Source organism: Staurois parvus, unplaced genomic scaffold (genome assembly GCF_062004578.1).
Source record: "Staurois parvus isolate SC_StPar_1 unplaced genomic scaffold, SC_StPar_1.0 ptg000445l, whole genome shotgun sequence".
NCBI classification, from domain to species: Eukaryota; Metazoa; Chordata; class Amphibia; order Anura; family Ranidae; genus Staurois; species Staurois parvus.
Genome location: NW_028318241.1, coordinates 7812629 through 7829529, shown reverse-complemented (window position 1 = coordinate 7829529; position 16901 = coordinate 7812629). Strand labels below are relative to the sequence as shown.

Here is a 16901-nt window from a genome sequence, read left to right as displayed (position 1 = left end):
CAGTATCATTTATAGGGCATATGATGCAGGCAAAGCATATACATTGATTGGGTGAAAAGTCCACTGGGTTTCTGCGTGTTCGTCCATCCGTGTTGATATCTTCCAATCATTGTCCCCAAAGAGACTCATTCCCTTTTATGGGGGTTGTTTACATTAAAAGATACTTTTCTCCTAATGAGTCACCAAGGGCGAGACTCCGGATGAAGGCGCCATCTTAATTATCATCATTGTTCTGTCAACCTATATCTGATTGTTTACTTAAGAGAGTAAGGAATTTAAAGGGCAAGAAACAGACAGTAGCAAGGCTATAAAATTGTCATTTTACTGATCATCTAATAAAACGTGGACTGTCTATCACAATCCACTACAATCCCCCCTTAAAATGGCTATTTTATTCCTGACTGTCCCTATGTCCTCTGATGTCCTAACTGCCTGGTGGCCCTCCCTCTGGAACTCTTTTAAGACGCATATAGAGCCCCTGAGTGGCTAATCCATCCCTAGAGTCTCGATACGTCCTGAGAAGGCCACAGTCAGGCACTGTCTTTCCCTGCTTATAGTTGTCTGTTAGGGGGGGGGGAAATTTGTAGCATTCCCCTTTTTTTTTTATAAGCCTGAAATATGATGATCAGGGGCCATAGTCTGTAAGGGAGTATAGGATTCCCTTTCTTCACGGGGGAGTTCAACATTGTTATAGTTCAGGAATGTAGGGGAGATCTCGTTCACAGCTTTCCCTATTAGCCTCTTAATGCAAGGGATCACACAGCAGGCGACTATTGCCATTAGAATGATAATACCCAGGATAACCATCCCTGCGTGGGTGAGGGCTTTCTGCCAGCCACTCAGCCATCCAAACCACTGATCCCAGGGATGTGTAATACCTGAGTTTTCCTTAAGCTCATTTGACAGGTCCTCCAACCTCTTGATGGCCAGTGTCACCTTCCCATTTGGGCCTGTGTTATCTGGGATATACGTACAGCAGGTCATGGTCTTTGGTATCATTTTACAGGCCCCCCCCTTTTTCAGCTAATAACATATCGAGTGTCATACGATTTTGAAAGACCATGTTAGAAGTAGCCTCCAACTGCTCTGCTATCCCCTTTAAGGCATCTCGTGTGTAGTTTACAAACCGTTGTTGATTATAGTAGATGTAGTTTATCCAATCTACATTCTTGTTCTCAGTGATGAAGAGGAATAGGGATTCAAATCCCGCGGCCACCTGGTCTCTGGCCTTGAATTCATCGGGTACCCCCCTTGGGACTCCTATCGCATCTATATAGACATGGGGGTCAAAACTCCCTTGTGGGGCACTTCGTTTGTGCTTGGTTGCATGGGGGGGGGGTTGGGCGGCACCTTAAGTAATGGATCTGAGAAGATGTGCAATGGCATTATGGCATGGAGGCGTGGGGATTGGGAGAAGGGAGAGAATGATTAAGGGGGGCCAACCACTCTTTTGAAAGGTATATATCTTTCAGTTGGAACTCACAATGGTGGATTGTGCCACCTCTGGGGTATAACACCCCTAGAAGGTAAGTTCCCTGATCTCCCGGATTCTCTATGGTCAGAGTAAGGGGGATGGCTACAGTGAATTGCTTGTTCATTTTTGTGGATCACCTATCTACCTTAGGGGTGGTAAGTGAGTGTCATTCGGGAAATTAGAGATTTTCCATACCGGTCTTTCCGCTCTACTGCACTTTGTGGCTTATACCCCCAAACCGGTCTCGTGTTCCATCCCACTGATCCCCAGTAGCCACAATCTGCTCCCCAATAATTATCTGTAACACATATATATATATATTGTGGAGGCAATGGGGACAGGTGTGTTCTTGCACAGGCTATGATTGAAGAAAAATGTTGCTACTTGTGTGTTGGATGAGTTATACCAAAACTGGGTGGAGTCACCCTTGTGAGTGATGGCCACCTGTTGGCCCCCTCCCATTTCCACCAAAAAAGGATATGCAACACAATCATTGTGGTGTGGGTGACACGGACAGGGCCTCGTCCTCTGGAGCTGGAACCTTCTTGCAATGTGAGGCGTGTATCCAGGTGGACTTTCCCTCCAACTTCACTGAAGTGGCAGTCAACAGGAGCACCTGGAAAGGACCGTCATATCTGGGTTCCAATGTATGTTTTCGCAGAAACTTTTTGACCAAGACCCAGTCTCCAGGTTGTAAAGTGTGTGTTCCTATGTCCGCCTCAGGATCTGGAATGGAGGAGAATACTTGCACATGGATATTAGTCAACACACGTGTCAAAGATATCACATACTTTGTCAATGAGTCAAACTGCAACTGTATTGCTGAGGATAGTAGGTACCCAGTCTAGGGGCGGACCCAAACAAAATCTCATAGGGAGACAACCCATGACTCCCCCTTGGTGTGTATCTAACGCTGAAAAGAGCAATAGGCAAGCTGTCCGGCCATCCCATGCCTACCTCTTGGGCCATTTTTAACATTCTTGACTTCAGGACCCCATTTAGGCGCTCTACCTTCCCACTACTCTGGGGATGATAGGGTGTGTGAAACGCAAGTGTGACCCCCAGAGCCGACCAGATCTCTTTTGTAACATTGGCAGTAAAAGCCGGTCCCTGATCACTTTCAACCACCTCGGGCACTCCGTATCTGCAGACTATCTCCGTGAGCAGCTTCTTGGCAGTGGTTCTTGCCGTCTGGTTGGTTACTGCGAATGCCTCTGGCCATCCTGAGAACATATCCACCACCACTAGGGCATATTCAAATCGTCCACTTTTTGGCATCTGGATATGATCTATCTGGATCCTCTGAAATGGATATAGTGCCCTGGCCAGATGCTTGCTTGGAGGTTTCTCAGGTCTTCCAGGATTGCACTTGGCACATACAACACAAGACTTACAGAATCTGTCTGTGTAAGCCGTAATTCCGGGTGCCACATAGTATTTACTGATCAAAGAGTTCATTAGCATCTTGGACAGGTGTGACGCTCCATGTGCCCACTGCACTGTTGCCGGATATAAGGATCTGGGAAGCAAAACCTTCTTCCCCACCACCCACAATCCTTTGTCCTCAACTGCTCCTTTCTGCATCCATTCCTTCCTTTCTTCTTCTGAAGCATTATCCTGGGCTTCCTGGAGTTGGTTGTCCTTGGGCTGATGAATTAGCACAGGCATCACCTCACTGCACATCTTTTCATCCTCTTCCTGCTCCCTGACCGCAGCTTGCTTAGCAGCCATGTCTGCCAGATGATTTCCTTTTGCTTCCATAGTGGTCAATTTACCGTGGGCCTTCACCTTCAGTATGGCCACTTGGGCTGGTAGTAAAAGTGCTTCCATAAGGTGGTTGATCGCCTTTCCATGCTTTACAGGAGTCCCAGCTGCCGTGAGAAAGCCCCTCATTTTCCAGATTAGGCCAAAATCAAGTGCAACCCCCAGTGCATATCTGGAGTCCGTGTAAATGTTAGCTGTCTTTCCTTTTGTTAATTCACAGGCTTTGGTGAGGGCCCTTAGTTCAGCCTCTTGTGCAGACATAAAAGGTGGAAGAGGTCTAGCTTGCAGTACCATTGTGTCGGTAGTCACAGCATATCCAGTGTGGTAGGTGCCAGCATTATCTGCAAAGCGGGATCCATCCACAAAAAGTATTAAGTCAGGATTTGATAGGGGCGTATCATGGACTGTTGGTAGGTGTGTAGTTTCTGCCTGCATAAGTTCCAAACAGTCATGTACCACATCCTCTGGTGCCACGTCTTTGGTGTCTTCTTCTGCTTCGTCTACCCCCCCCTGGAAGAGGGAGAAGAGTTGCAGGGTTTATCTGGGTGCATCTGACCAGGGTGACATGATCAGGTAAAAGAAGGGAGCCTTGCAGTCGCAGATGCCTGGCGGCAGATAGATGTTTTGGTTGGGTTTGGTTCAGTATTGCGGTAATGTCATGGGGGGCCAGAAGTGTGAGTGGATGTCCTAAGACCAAATCTGCCGTTTTATCCAGAAGAAGATGAGCAGCAAAAACAGCCCTCAGACAGGAGGGACCACCTCGTGCAACCGGGTCTAGCCTGCAGGAGTAATAACCCAGAGGCCGGAGGCGACCCCCATGGCGTTGTGCCAGAACTCCTGTTGCATGACCCTGTCTCTCAGCCACAAAAAGCTTGAAGGGCTCATCATAATCTGGTAGACCTAATGCAGGTGCAGTGGAGATGGCTTTTTTCAGGCGATGGAAATCAAGTACAGCTTCTTCTGTCAGGGAAAAGGGTTCAGATTTCAGGGCATCATAAAGGGACTGCATCAAGACGGAAGCTTCTGGGATCCAGGAACGACAATAGGAAACCAACCCTAGAAAAGCATGCAGGGTTTTTGGTCCCTGAGGTATTGGGACATTCTGGATAGCCCGTACTCTATCCGGTGTGAGGTGACGAGTGGCTTGGGAAATGCAATGTCCCAAGAAAATGACAGAAGTTTGGCACCACTGTAACTTGTCCTTAGAAACCTTGCAGCCCTGTTCAGCCAAGTGGTGGAGGAGGCTCAGAGAGGCGATTTTTCCTTCAGAATGGTTGGTGGCACATAGGAGCAAGTCATCCACATATTGGAGCACTATGACTTCCGGGTGTGACTGTAGCCAGGTGCTGAGGATAGTTGTCATGGCCTTTGTAAACTGGCTTGGCGAATCTTGGGCCCCTTGGGGCATACCTCTCCAGGTATACTGTCGGCCAGCATGGGTAAAGGCGAAGAGAGGGGTCCAGCGGAACACTGAAGAAGGCATTTGCAAAGTCAATAACTGTGTACACTTGGGCTGTGGGAGGTACCCCTGCAAGCAGGGTGTGGGGGTTTGGTACAATGGGGGTTTCCAAAATAGTTGCCTCATTGACTGCTCTCAGATCTTGAACCATGCGATATTTGGTGGGCTCACCTTTTGGAGTTCTTTTCTTCACTGGGAAAAGGGGTGTATTGCATGGGGACACACAGGGAATTAATGCCCCATTTTCCAGAAGTATATTGACTTGTTTGGAGATGGCGTCCATCTGGGCTTGCTTCAGAGGATATTGAGGCTTCCGTGGCAATGGTGCTCCAGGCTTAAGCTGGACTAACACTGGAGCAACTTTCAGATGGCCAATATCCTCAGGGCCGGTGGACCAAAGAGTGAGTGGCAGCTCCTGTAAGGCCTGTTCTACATGGTCTGGCAAGGGGTGGCCTGAAACCTCCTGTAGAGACATCATCAGTGGTAATGAACATAGAGCCGAGGTGTCTTCCTCTCCCAAGGGGGTGGAGAGCTGAATGGTGCCATCTGGTTGGTAGGATATAGTTGCTTGCAACCTGGACAAGACATCAGCTCCCAGCAGATTCAACGGGCAAGTATTTGACACCACAAAACGAGACAGAAGATTGGGTAAGGTGCCGATATGTAGAGGTTTTGTAAGCCAACTGCGTTGTGGGCAGCCGTCTACTCCAACGCAGGAAACATCAATGTTTGAGAGGTATGTTTCATTGGGTAAATCTTCTCTCCGCAAAACGCTTCTGGCTGCACCTGTGTCCACTAAGAATTGTGTAGGATGTCCCTCGATGGGGACAGTGACCTTTGCTAGGGGCCCACTAGCACAATATCCGTGAGAAGAAACTGTCATAAGGGGAGTGGACACAGGTTTGCCCCTGTCCTATTGGAGAAGGTTTAGATGTTCTTGGGTAGGACCTGTGCGTGGGGGTCCTGGAAGCGGTGGAGGTGGTGGCATTGCAGACTCTTCCCACCCTGAGTTGTAGTCATTGGGTCGTCGTGAACGTCTGGGAGCTCTGCATTCCCTTCTGAAATGTCCTGGTTTTCCACAGTTGAAGCAGATAAGTGGGTTTCTTCTGGAGACCTGCTCTCCAGCCGACAACATGAGTGGTGCCGGCTTCCGGGCCACCTGGGCGGTCTCTAGACCTTTTGCCACCAATAGCAGTATATCCAGGTGGAGGGTACGGTACTCTGGACGGGCAGTGATCAAACCCTTGCGAACAGACTCCTTTAGTCCTGATACAAATGCAGAGGCCAGCATTTGAGTATGTACCTTGTTATGGACACTGAATCCCAGGTCTGTAAACACCTGTGTTAGTCTGGTATGGAACTTTTCCACCGACTCAGTCTTGTCTTGGGTAATGTCCTGCAATGTGGTTGCCTGGTCCGCCAGTCTCTCTCTGGCCCACTGCTGCAACTGGTCACAGAAAGAAATTCCCGAGGCATAAGTGGTGTCCTCATTTGGCTTTACTCTGGTGAGATCCTTTTCCATTATAGGCCAATATGCATCCCCAGCCTTGATCTCACACAGACTGACCAAATCCCTCCAGGCTGTGGAATAGGTCTTGTGGATCTGGGCTATGCGCCGGTAAAAAGGCATCGGGTGTTTCTCCGGGTCCGGGAGAGTTGTGACTAGTGCGGAGGCTTGGGATGGAGTGAAGGCCACATACATGATAGGAGCATCAGGTAGGTTGGGCACCGGGCGGGGATGGTCTCCTTCAGATCCTTGGGGGCGATAGACAGGATTGTGGTAAGTGGAAGAAAAGGGATGAGGTGCTGAGTCTGCTTCCATTCCAGACTCATACATAGATAATTTTTGACGTTGGGGTTGTGTGGTTGGGGGAAGTTGAACGAGTGGTTTGCTTTCTGGACCATGGCCTTCTGAGAACGGATCATTCTGTTGGGAACGAATGGAAACAGCATCATCCTCTCGGGTACCCTGGCGGACTGCCGCAGCCACTGTCTTTTCTTGAGCCCATCCTCTTCTGTCTGGCAGAGAGGTAGGGGTTACCACATCTGTAAAATTCCAGCCCTGCCATTCTGTGGGTGTCTTCAGTTCAACTTGGTCTGAAGCCTCTGTTTGTTTTGGTGGTGGTGGTACTACAGGCATCAGGGGTGTGTGGAGGGCCGAAGGTGGTTGGGAGCCAGAGACAGTAAGCACTGGGCACAAGGTGTGTATGGTGTATCGGTGTACTAAGCCCAGAGTCAACATGGCTTCCGGTGGCCTCACTGGGCGCCGCCATCTTTGAAGAGGGCGGAAGCGGAAGGGGCGGGGCCGGAGGCGGAAATGGAGGTGACTGAGTTGGAAGCATTGGATGTTGCATAGTCAGCTTCCGGTCACATCCCTTGCAAATCTCCTCCCACCCCGGATTCTTAACTGAACACCCCTTACATATCCGGAGGTTCTGACTACACGGTATGCAAAAATCTGGACTCTCGGGGTGGGGCCTTCCTGTATTTCCACATGCCTCGCACCTCCAGGACGGGCCATCATCATAGGGGGGCGGCGCCTTGCTGGGCGCATCTCCTTTCCTGTAATATACATATACAACTCCCCTGTCCTGATCCAGTTTTTGCTCCACCCACCCCTCCTGATGTAGGGTGCGGGCCACATTAAACCAAGTTTCTGCTGTCTTTAACATGTTATATTTCAGTAGAAGCCCTTTCTTCTCTTTACACAGCTTTCTCCAGTCCTCCGCCTGCAACCTCCCACCGTTCTTACATGTTCCACCCAGCTTGTTTAACTGTTTTAACTTTTTTACATACTCTGGTCCCTCTCTCTCCTCCACCAGTTCACAAGCAAACGAACTGTTCTCTGGCTTTATAAGTTTCTGTCCCATTTTGTTTTACTTCCCTCCCGGGGACCCTAAGGTGGTCCCCAAAGCCGTCACTCTGTTCTGAAAGTGCTGTGCCGTGAGACAGTGGAACCCGCGCAGCACTTTGCCCCCCCCCTTCTTCTCCTCCAGTAACTTCCCTATTTTTCAGCTACACTGAGAATAATGTACATTAACCCTGTAAACCAATATATCAGGATCTACGATTGTCACCGTACCACTACTTGTAGTACTTTCACGAATCCCCACTCTTTCGTGGTGTACACCAAACATTAATCCACATACACAGTGTGATCATGACATAGTATTTCAGACACGCCTGTCAGGAGTAAAATGTTTTTTTTTTTTTTTTTTTAGTTTTCTTTTTCCCCCACAAGCCAATCCCTGGCTGTGGTTTTTTCCCCCGTGTCGCCATTACTGCGACTACGAGTTTCCCCTCGACAGTCACCATCACCACGACTGCGAGTGCCCGGCACCCTCTCTCAAATCAGAGTGTATCCTGTCCACTCCTGACGAGGAATATTTTGCCGTAATTCTCCCCTCCCTCACAGGCGCATCAACAACAACCCAACCAATCACACTGGTACACACAGACAACACAAAAGACAAGACATATCACACTGGTAGATGACGTTACACTGACAGGTGGGTTCAAAGGAGCCCCGGGCAAGTATACCTGTCACTTTGCTGATCAACGGACAGCCAGACGGGTGAGTAGTCCCGCTGGGCAATTCCAGACTACGCAGGTAAGGAATTATTAGACATAAAAATTCACTTACCGCTTTTGGAGGTGATCAGTCTCCGCGTCTGGAATGCTCCACACGGTCCCCCTCATCCACTCTGGGTCGGGCTGATCCCGTGTTCAGAACCCGGGCCCCACGTTGGGCGCCAAATGTCTTGGACTCGGTCACTTACAGACCATTTACCGTGATCTACCAGTGAGCCAAATTAATATGAGAATACGTGCACGTGGAAGTAAGACACTGACACTTCGCAGTTTGCCAACTTCCTAAAATTCTGTTTTATTGAGGAACTAACAGTATCATTTATAGGGCATATGATGCAGGCAAAGCAAAACAGCCCCCTCCCGCTGCGCCATATTCCTATGCTTCCTTTCGTGGCAGGAAGCTTGCGCTGCTGATGGATGCTTAAGGGCCGCCTCCTATGCAAATACATGCGCTGACGCAGTTTACACTGGGACTATTTCGCAACTCCTTTGCGTCTCTCCAGACATTGGGGGGGAGAAGAAGAGAAGAAAAAAAAAAAAAACTACAACACTCCTGCTCCACTCTTTACACAGATGTGCATTGCTCTGTGGCCTAGCTCTGACAGATACCCAGAAAGCTCCCATAACGTGGACAAAGCGCGGCCCCAACCGGGGAGCACTAGCCGGTCCCTTCCAACTCATACTTACCTGGCGGGAGATACCATGATCACGAAGGTGGTTCTCCCAGGGCGAGGCTCAACCATTGCACTCCGGCTGTGCTGACCCCTGCGATTTCCCCAAATGCGGGAAACTCGACTGCATAATTTGTGGTAGTGGGGGACTGCGTTCGCGCTCTCCCCTGATTCTTTCTGGTCAATGATAGTTCAGCTAAAAGCTTTGTCTGACGACACACCGGGTGGGCTGCTCTTTCAGCTCCTGCTCCCTTCTCTCTAGCCTCTTTGCACCTGCATTGCATCCCTTGCCAAATGGCTTCTTCCGTGCATGACTTCACTCCCCATTTCTGCTACAGGACAATCGCCAACTCTGTAGGAACAGCCCCCTCCCGCTGCGCCATATTCCTATGCTCCCTTTCGTGGCAGGAAGCTTGCGCTGCTGCTGGATGCTTAAGGGCCGCCTCCTATGCAAATACAGGCGCTGACGCAGTTTACACTGGGACTATTTCGCAACTCCTTTGCGTCTCTCCAGACATTGGGGGGGAGAAGAAGAGAAGAAAAAAAAAAAACTACAACACTCCTGCTCCACTCTTTACACAGATGTGCATTGCTCTGTGGCCTAGCTCTGACAGATACCCAGAAAGCTCCCATAACGTGGACAAAGCGTGGCCCCAACCGGGGAGCACTAGCCGGTCCCTTCCAACTCATACTTACCTGGCAGGGGAGATACCATGATCACGAAGGTGGTTCTCCCAGGGCGAGGCTCAACCATTGCACTCCGGCTGTGCTGACCCCTGCGATTTCCCCAAATGCGGGAAACTCGACTGCATAATTTGTGGTAGTGGGGGACTGCGTTCGCGCTCTCCCCTGATTGTTTCTGGTCAATGATAGTTCAGCTAAAAGCTTTGTCTGACGACACACCGGGTGGGCTGCTCTTTCAGCTCCTGCTCCCTTCTCTCTAGCCTCTTTGCACCTGCATTGCATCCCTTGCCAAATGGCTTCTTCCGTGCATGACTTCACTCCCCATTTCTGCTACAGGACAATCGCCAACTCTGTAGGAACAGCCCCCTCCCGCTGCGCCATATTCCTATGCTTCCTTTCGTGGCAGGAAGCTTGCGCTGCTGCTGGATGCTTAAGGGCCGCCTCCTATGCAAATACAGGCGCTGACGCAGTTTACACTGGGACTATTTCGCAACTCCTTTGCGTCTCTCCAGACATTGGGGGGGAGAAGAAGAGAAGAAAAAAAAAAAAAAACTACAACACTCCTGCTCCACTCTTTACACAGATGTGCATTGCTCTGTGGCCTAGCTCTGACAGATACCCAGAAAGCTCCCATAACGTGGACAAAGCGCGGCCCCAACCGGGGAGCACTAGCCGGTCCCTTCCAACTCATACTTACCTGGCAGGGGAGATACCATGATCACGAAGGTGGTTCTCCCAGGGCGAGGCTCAACCATTGCACTCCGGCTGTGCTGACCCCTGCGATTTCCCCAAATGCGGGAAACTCGACTGCATAATTTGTGGTAGTGGGGGACTGCGTTCGCGCTCTCCCCTGATTCTTTCTGGTCAATGATAGTTCAGCTAAAAGCTTTGTCTGACGACACACCGGGTGGGCTGCTCTTTCAGCTCCTGCTCCCTTCTCTCTAGCCTCTTTGCACCTGCATTGCATCCCTTGCCAAATGGCTTCTTCCGTGCATGACTTCACTCCCCATTTCTGCTACAGGACAATCGCCAACTCTGTAGGAACAGCCCCCTCCCGCTGCGCCATATTCCTATGCTCCCTTTCGTGGCAGGAAGCTTGCGCTGCTGCTGGATGCTTAAGGGCCGCCTCCTATGCAAATACAGGCGCTGACGCAGTTTACACTGGGACTATTTCGCAACTCCTTTGCGTCTCTCCAGACATCGCTTCTCGGCCTTTTGGCTAAGATCAAGTGTAGTATCGACCTTGCCTTTAGGGGTGTCCCGGATTCCAGCTAGGACGTTGAGAAACACTTGAATCTATCCAAGCTTTTGGTCTGTGTGGGGTACCCTCTTCTCGGCCTTGTAGGATCGTCGATTAAATTCGGCTTCACCTACTTGCTGCTATTGGGTTTGAGGCTTAGCCCCCACACAGAACGAGTTTGTGATCTTCCCCCCCCTTGTTCACTCTGCGTTACTACCTCCGGGCAGTAGACGCTCAATAGCCTTTTCAAAGGCTAAGCAAGCGAGAGTGAAGCCGCCGAGGAAGAAGAAGGAGAAGGAACCCGACCAAGATCTCTGGGAAGCCCTCCTGAGAACTCCTCTGTGCCAAGATGGGGAAGAAACAGACCGTGAAGAAGCCACAGAACGCCACCACCGCCAAGACCCCGGGAGAAGCCCCCTCCGCCTCCACCTCCACTCCAGACCGCTCCGGCCCTGCAGACGGTCTCCCTCCCTTGGAGCCCTGGATGAAGCAGACAGTCGTGCTGCGGCTGAAAGAGGTGGACGGCAGAATCCCGGAGATGACCCCGGAAGTCTTTGGCAAGAAAATGATCCTTGAACAAGGATTTAGCAAAGCAGAGACCCTGTCGGTGCAGTCATTCATGAAAGGTTTGTTCCTTGTCACATTTGTCTCCCTACAGGTGTGCAGAAGGTACTGGGAGGCAGTGAAGACCGCTGGACCCGACTCCCTCTTCCGAAAGTTCGCTGCGAACTCTCCCATTCAAAGGGACGAAAGAAGGATCACGGTGTCCATGAGGAACCCTCACGTCCCCGGCAGAGACATAGCCACCTACCTCCAAAGGTTTTGTGTCGTGTTGAAGGACCCAGTCCGGATACTAGACACCAACAGCTTCTGGACTGGTAAGTGGGCTGTGTTTTGCAGGCTACTAAGAGATCGTCCCGCTGGAGATCTCCAACACCTGCAACAATGCTTCTCCCTGGGATCGTCATCAGGACTCCTACACTACCCAGACCTACCCCAGTCATGCCGCAAGTGCGGCCAGCCGGGGCACGAGGGTAAGGAATGCAGTGTGCTTTCTTGTAGGTTCTGTAGGTCTGCAGGTCACGAGACCAAGGATTGCCCAAGGTCCAGAACCTGCAACCTCTGTGGACGGTCCGAGCACGTCTACAGAGACTGCCCAGAAAGAAGCAGGACGTACGCCGGGGCCCTGAGCAAGGGCCCGGCCACCAAACCAGCTCCACAAAAGCCTCCAAAGGACCCGGGTAAGAGGAACCCCCCCCAGGCCCCAGGTACCCCTGCCCCTGGTCCCCCTGCCCCTAGTCCCCCCGCCCCTGGTCCCCCTGCCCCTGCCCCTGGTCCCCCTGCCCCTGGTCCCCCTGGTCCCCCTGCCCCTGGTCCCTCTGTCCAGGCCCCCGGCCCCTCGGCCCCTGGTCCCCCTGCCCCTACCCCCCCTTGCCCCCCTGCCCCGGTCCCACCCCCCCCGGACCTGTCCTCCCAGGAGGACTTCCCGCCCCTTCCCCCTGTCACCCCTGTCAGCAACTCTGCGGCGGGGTACAGGAAGCGGAAGAAGGAGCAGGCCAGCCCGGCGGCGGAGGACACCTCCTCTGCCACCAAGCGGCCTGCCGTCCTCCAGAATGCCGCAGGCCCCGACCCCGTGGGGGAGGACCTCGACACGCTGGAGGAAGAAGAGGTGGAGGAAGAGATGGCTCTGACCCAGTCGGAACCAGATCTCTCCACCGACTTCAATGAGGTCCTCAACGAGGTCCTTAATCAGATTGGTCTGGGCCAGGACACCTGTCAGGCTGCAGAGGTCACAGAGGTCGCCCCCCCTCCCCAGGGGAGGTAAGCACAGCCCCTGCCGACTAACCCCTTCATCTCTTTCCCAGGATGGCTGAGATATCTATCTTTTCCATTAATGTGAGGAGCATAAAGGACGTGTCTAGGAGGCAGACTGTGCTGACCTTTCTTTCCACACAGCAGAGTGATGTGTACATGCTTCAGGAGTGCGCACTTCCCCCTCTGAGGAGGTACACTCATTTGTCCTCCCAGTGGACCCATGGTCCCTCCTACTGGTCTGGGGGTGGCGATTGCAAGTCCGCAGGGGTTGCGGTTCTTATCAGGGGAAGACGTTTCACTGTTGACTCCGTCCATGAGCTCGTCTGTGGCCGCCTTCTGGTCATAGATGGTTCGTGGGCGGGGGAGCCCGTTAGGCTCATCAACGTGTACGCTCCCCCGGAGAAGAACGCGCGGCTGGAACTTTTCCAAACCCTGCGGACGCAACTCGCCACAACGAGAACAGTAGTAATCGGCGGTGATTTTAACTGTCCGATAGAGGAGGATGGGCGCAGCTCCAGCATGTACGCAAAACTCGACGCCACCTCGAAGCTGCTCCGGGAGATGATTGCAGAGGCCTCCCTGCGAGACGCAGTGGGATCCGTGGGGCGCGGTTCCGTGAACTACTCATGGAGCCGCCCCGATGGATCTGTGCGCTCCAGGATTGACTTTGTGCTCACCTCCAGGGCAGTCAGGCACCGCGGGTTCTCCATGGTTCCCTGCTTTTTCTCTGACCACAGGGCCATTCACTTTCAGGGTGATCTGGGAGAGGGCTTTGCCCCGGGCCCAGGCTCCTGGAAGCTGAATTGCACCCTGCTGGGCGATGAGGAACTGCTAGCGGAGCTCAGGGAAATCTACGGTGCCTGGCGAGAGGAGAAGTCTTTCTTTCCTAAGGTCAGCGACTGGTGGGAGTTCGTGAAAGTCAAGCTGCGCAGCTTCTTTCAGGCCAGGGGACGCCAGCAAGTGTGTGCCAGGAGGAAGGAACTCAGGAGGCTGCAGCGTCAGCTGCAGTCCCTGCAGGACCTTCACCACTGTGGCTGGGACGTGAGGCAAGACCTGGAGGACACCAAGAAGTGCTTGAAAAAGCACTTTGAGGAAGAATCCAGGCACATTGTCTTCCGTGCCAAAGTGGAGCATCTCGAGAAAGGTGAGAAGTGCAACTCTTTCTTTTTCAGGAAACTCCACTCAGGACACACACCCCTGTCGGAGCTGCGTGACAAGACTGGAACACTCCAGAAGGGGAAGGAGGCCGTGATGGAAGTGGTCAGCGACTACTACTCCGACCTCTACTCCCCTAAAGAAACAAACTCGGAAGCGGCCGACAGGTTCTTGTCAGGTATCTCTAACACTATTGATCCTGCAGGTTTGTCGGCCACCAACGCCCCCTTGACGTTGGAGGAGCTGCACTCTGCCGCTAAATCCTTTAGGCAAGGCAGGACCCCGGGCTGCGACGGTCTCCCAGCGGAGCTCTATGTAGCGCTGTGGGATCTCGTGGGCCCGGACCTGCTCGAGCTGTACGAGGAGATGGTGGTGGAGGGCAAGATGCCTCCTTCGTTGAGGGAGGGGATGATCACGATCCTGTACAAGCGTAAGGGGGAGAGATGTGACTTGAAAAATTGGCATCCCATCTCTCTTCTGAACGTGGACTACAAGATCCTCGCCAAGGTCATGGCGAACAGACTGAAGGCTGTCATCGGACAGATCATCAACCCGGATCAGACTTGTGGCATTCCTGGCCGCAGGATTGCGGACAGCCTAGCGCTTGTCCGGGACACGGTCCAATACATCAAGGACCGCCGTGTGCACGCGGCCCTGGTCAGTCTTGATCAGGAGAAGGCCTTTGACCGTGTCTCCCATGGGTTTATGTGCAGAGCCCTGCGCAGGTTTGGTCTCGGGGAAATGTTTTGTTCATATGTTGACATCATGTATAATGACATCTGTAGTTCCGTGCAGGTGAACGGCTGGAAGACTGACCCCTTCCCGGTTCTCTCCGGGGTCAGACAAGGCTGTCCTCTCTCACCTCTGCTTTTTGTTTGCTGTATAGAGCTCTTCGCCGAATGCATCAGACGGAATCCAGAGATCGAGGGAATCACCGCACCGGGACCAGACAGACGGGAAGTGAAGTGCTCGCTCTACATGGACGACGTGACGGTGTTCTGTGCCAACCAGCGCTCCATCGACCTGCTCGTCCAGACCTGCGAGGACTTCGGCCAAGCTTCGGGGGCAAAGGTCAACTGCGGGAAGTCGGAAGTCATGCTCTTCGGAAAGTGGTTCCTGCCTTCTTCTGCATCCATGCCCTTTGGCATCAAGACAGACTTCATGAAGATTTTGGGAGTTTGGTTTGGTGCCGAGGGCGCAGCCCTGAAGTCTTGGGAGGAGAGACTGGCCAAGATGCGCCAAAAGTTTGGACTCTGGAGCCTCAGAGACCTCACCATCGAAGGGAAGACACTGGTACTCCGCAGCGAGATTCTCCCTGTGTTGCAGTACCTCGCCCAGGCCTGGCCCCCCCGGGTCAACACCTGCAAGGCCATCACCAGGGCGGTGTTTCACTTCATCTGGGGCTCCAAGATGGACAGAGTGAAGCGGGCAGTCATGTTCAAGGAACCCCTCAAGGGCGGTAAGGGCGTGCCCGACATCGCCACCCAGCTGAGGGTGTTCTTTGCTTGCAACTGCGTCCGCAGAACTTTGCCAAGACGGACTACGGACTCTGGCGGGAACGCAATGTCTCGCTTCTTCCTGTTGCCTCTCTGGAGGTCCCTGGGGTGGGACACTTGGGATAGTTCCATCCCCTACAACTGGGACACTCCTTGGTTCTACTTGGATACCTTCAAGTTCATCAGGGAGCAAGGGCTGCAGGGAGTCAAGCCGGACTTGTGGAAGCCAAAGACGATCTACAAGCTCATCCGAGCCAGCGACATTTTGGAGTCGGTTCCAGGCCTGCCTTCAGACACCTGCAAGGTGGTCTGGAGGAATGTTTCTTCCAACATCCTCACCAACAGGCACAAAGACCTGGCATGGATGGCTATCCAGGGGGGACTGCCTCTCAGGACATTTATGCATGCCAGGAACCTGAGCAGATACAGACACTGCCCCTTCTGCATCATCCATGAGGAAACGTCCTACCACGTTTTCTGGGAGTGCTCATTTGCTCAGGCCCTGTTGGGGGCCCTGGAACCTGAACTCAAGGACTTTGTGCCACAGACAGCCATCACTCACTTTGGGGTGTTGAATGGACTATTCTGTGGAACTTTTTCTTTGGAGGACATTGACGGCGCCTGGCGGGTGCTGTGCTGTTTTAAGGACGCTTTATGGTGCGCCAGAAAGCGCCTCATCCACCAGCGGGAGAGGATGTCCATTGAGGACTGCCGCAGACTGATCCTCAGTCTGCTCAGAGACTATTCCTTGTTGGACTTTAAGGAGGAAGAGGACGTCTGAAGATTTCCCCCTTCCCCCTACTCCCCCTTGCGTGTCTTTGTCCCTTCAATAAAGCTTCGGGCCTGTGTTTCCCCCTTCCCTCCCCTTCCCCCCCCCCACACACCCGATGTCTATTGTTGATAGTGTTTCTTTTTCAGTTATCGTTTTTCGTGCATGACATAGTGACTAGGAAATGTATAGTGTATTAGGATGCTACAGTTTTTGGGGTAAGCGGCGTCATGCATGACGTGGTGATCCGGGGGATTCATCCTCTGTGCACATCACGTCAGGCATCATACCGCTGAGCGAATGTATTTATTTGCCTGAATGTATTTATCGTATGTTTGGAACTGTATTGCTATGTGGTGCGCTGCGTCGCAGTACAGGGTGAGATGTACCCCGATTACACGTAACATGTTGTTTTTGATGCTTCTGCAATAAAAGTATCTTTTCAATCAAAAAGGTGGTTCTCCCAGGGCGAGGCTCAACCATTGCACTCCGGCTGTGCTGACCCCTGCGATTTCCCCAAATGCGGGAAACTCGATTGCATAATTTGTGGTAGTGGGGGACTGCGTTCGCGCTCTCCCCTGATTCTTTCTGGTCAATGATAGTTCAGCTAAAAGCTTTGTCTGACGACACACCGGGTGGGCTGCTCTTTCAGCTCCTGCTCCCTTCTCTCTAGTCTCTTTGCACCTGCATTGCATCCCTTGCCAAATGGCTTCTTCCGTGCATGACTTCACTCCCCATTTCTGCTACAGGACAATCGCCAACTCTGTAGGAACAGCCCCCTCC

At 52.4% G+C, this 16901-nt stretch overlaps 4 non-coding genes and 1 pseudogene across 4 annotated transcripts; all 5 read left to right on the top strand.

Annotated features, from left to right (window-relative positions):
* The first annotated feature begins 8967 nt into the window (after nucleotides 1–8967).
* LOC149453753 (U1 spliceosomal RNA) lies at nucleotides 8968–9129 on the top strand. The gene has a single exon (XR_016314614.1). It is a non-coding gene; the product is annotated as a U1 spliceosomal RNA (small nuclear RNA).
* Nucleotides 9130–9647: 518 nt separating this feature from the next.
* LOC149453752 (U1 spliceosomal RNA) lies at nucleotides 9648–9811 on the top strand. Its single transcript, XR_016314440.1, has one exon. It is a non-coding gene; the product is annotated as a U1 spliceosomal RNA (small nuclear RNA).
* Nucleotides 9812–10332: 521 nt separating this feature from the next.
* Nucleotides 10333–10496, top strand: LOC149453751 (U1 spliceosomal RNA). The gene has a single exon (XR_016314439.1). It is a non-coding gene; the product is annotated as a U1 spliceosomal RNA (small nuclear RNA).
* Nucleotides 10497–10842: 346 nt separating this feature from the next.
* LOC149453750 (U2 spliceosomal RNA) lies at nucleotides 10843–10974 on the top strand (annotated as a pseudogene).
* A 5561-nt stretch (nucleotides 10975–16535) lies between these two features.
* Nucleotides 16536–16699, top strand: LOC149453749 (U1 spliceosomal RNA). Its single transcript, XR_016314617.1, has one exon. It is a non-coding gene; the product is annotated as a U1 spliceosomal RNA (small nuclear RNA).
* The last annotated feature ends 202 nt before the right edge of the window (nucleotides 16700–16901 follow it).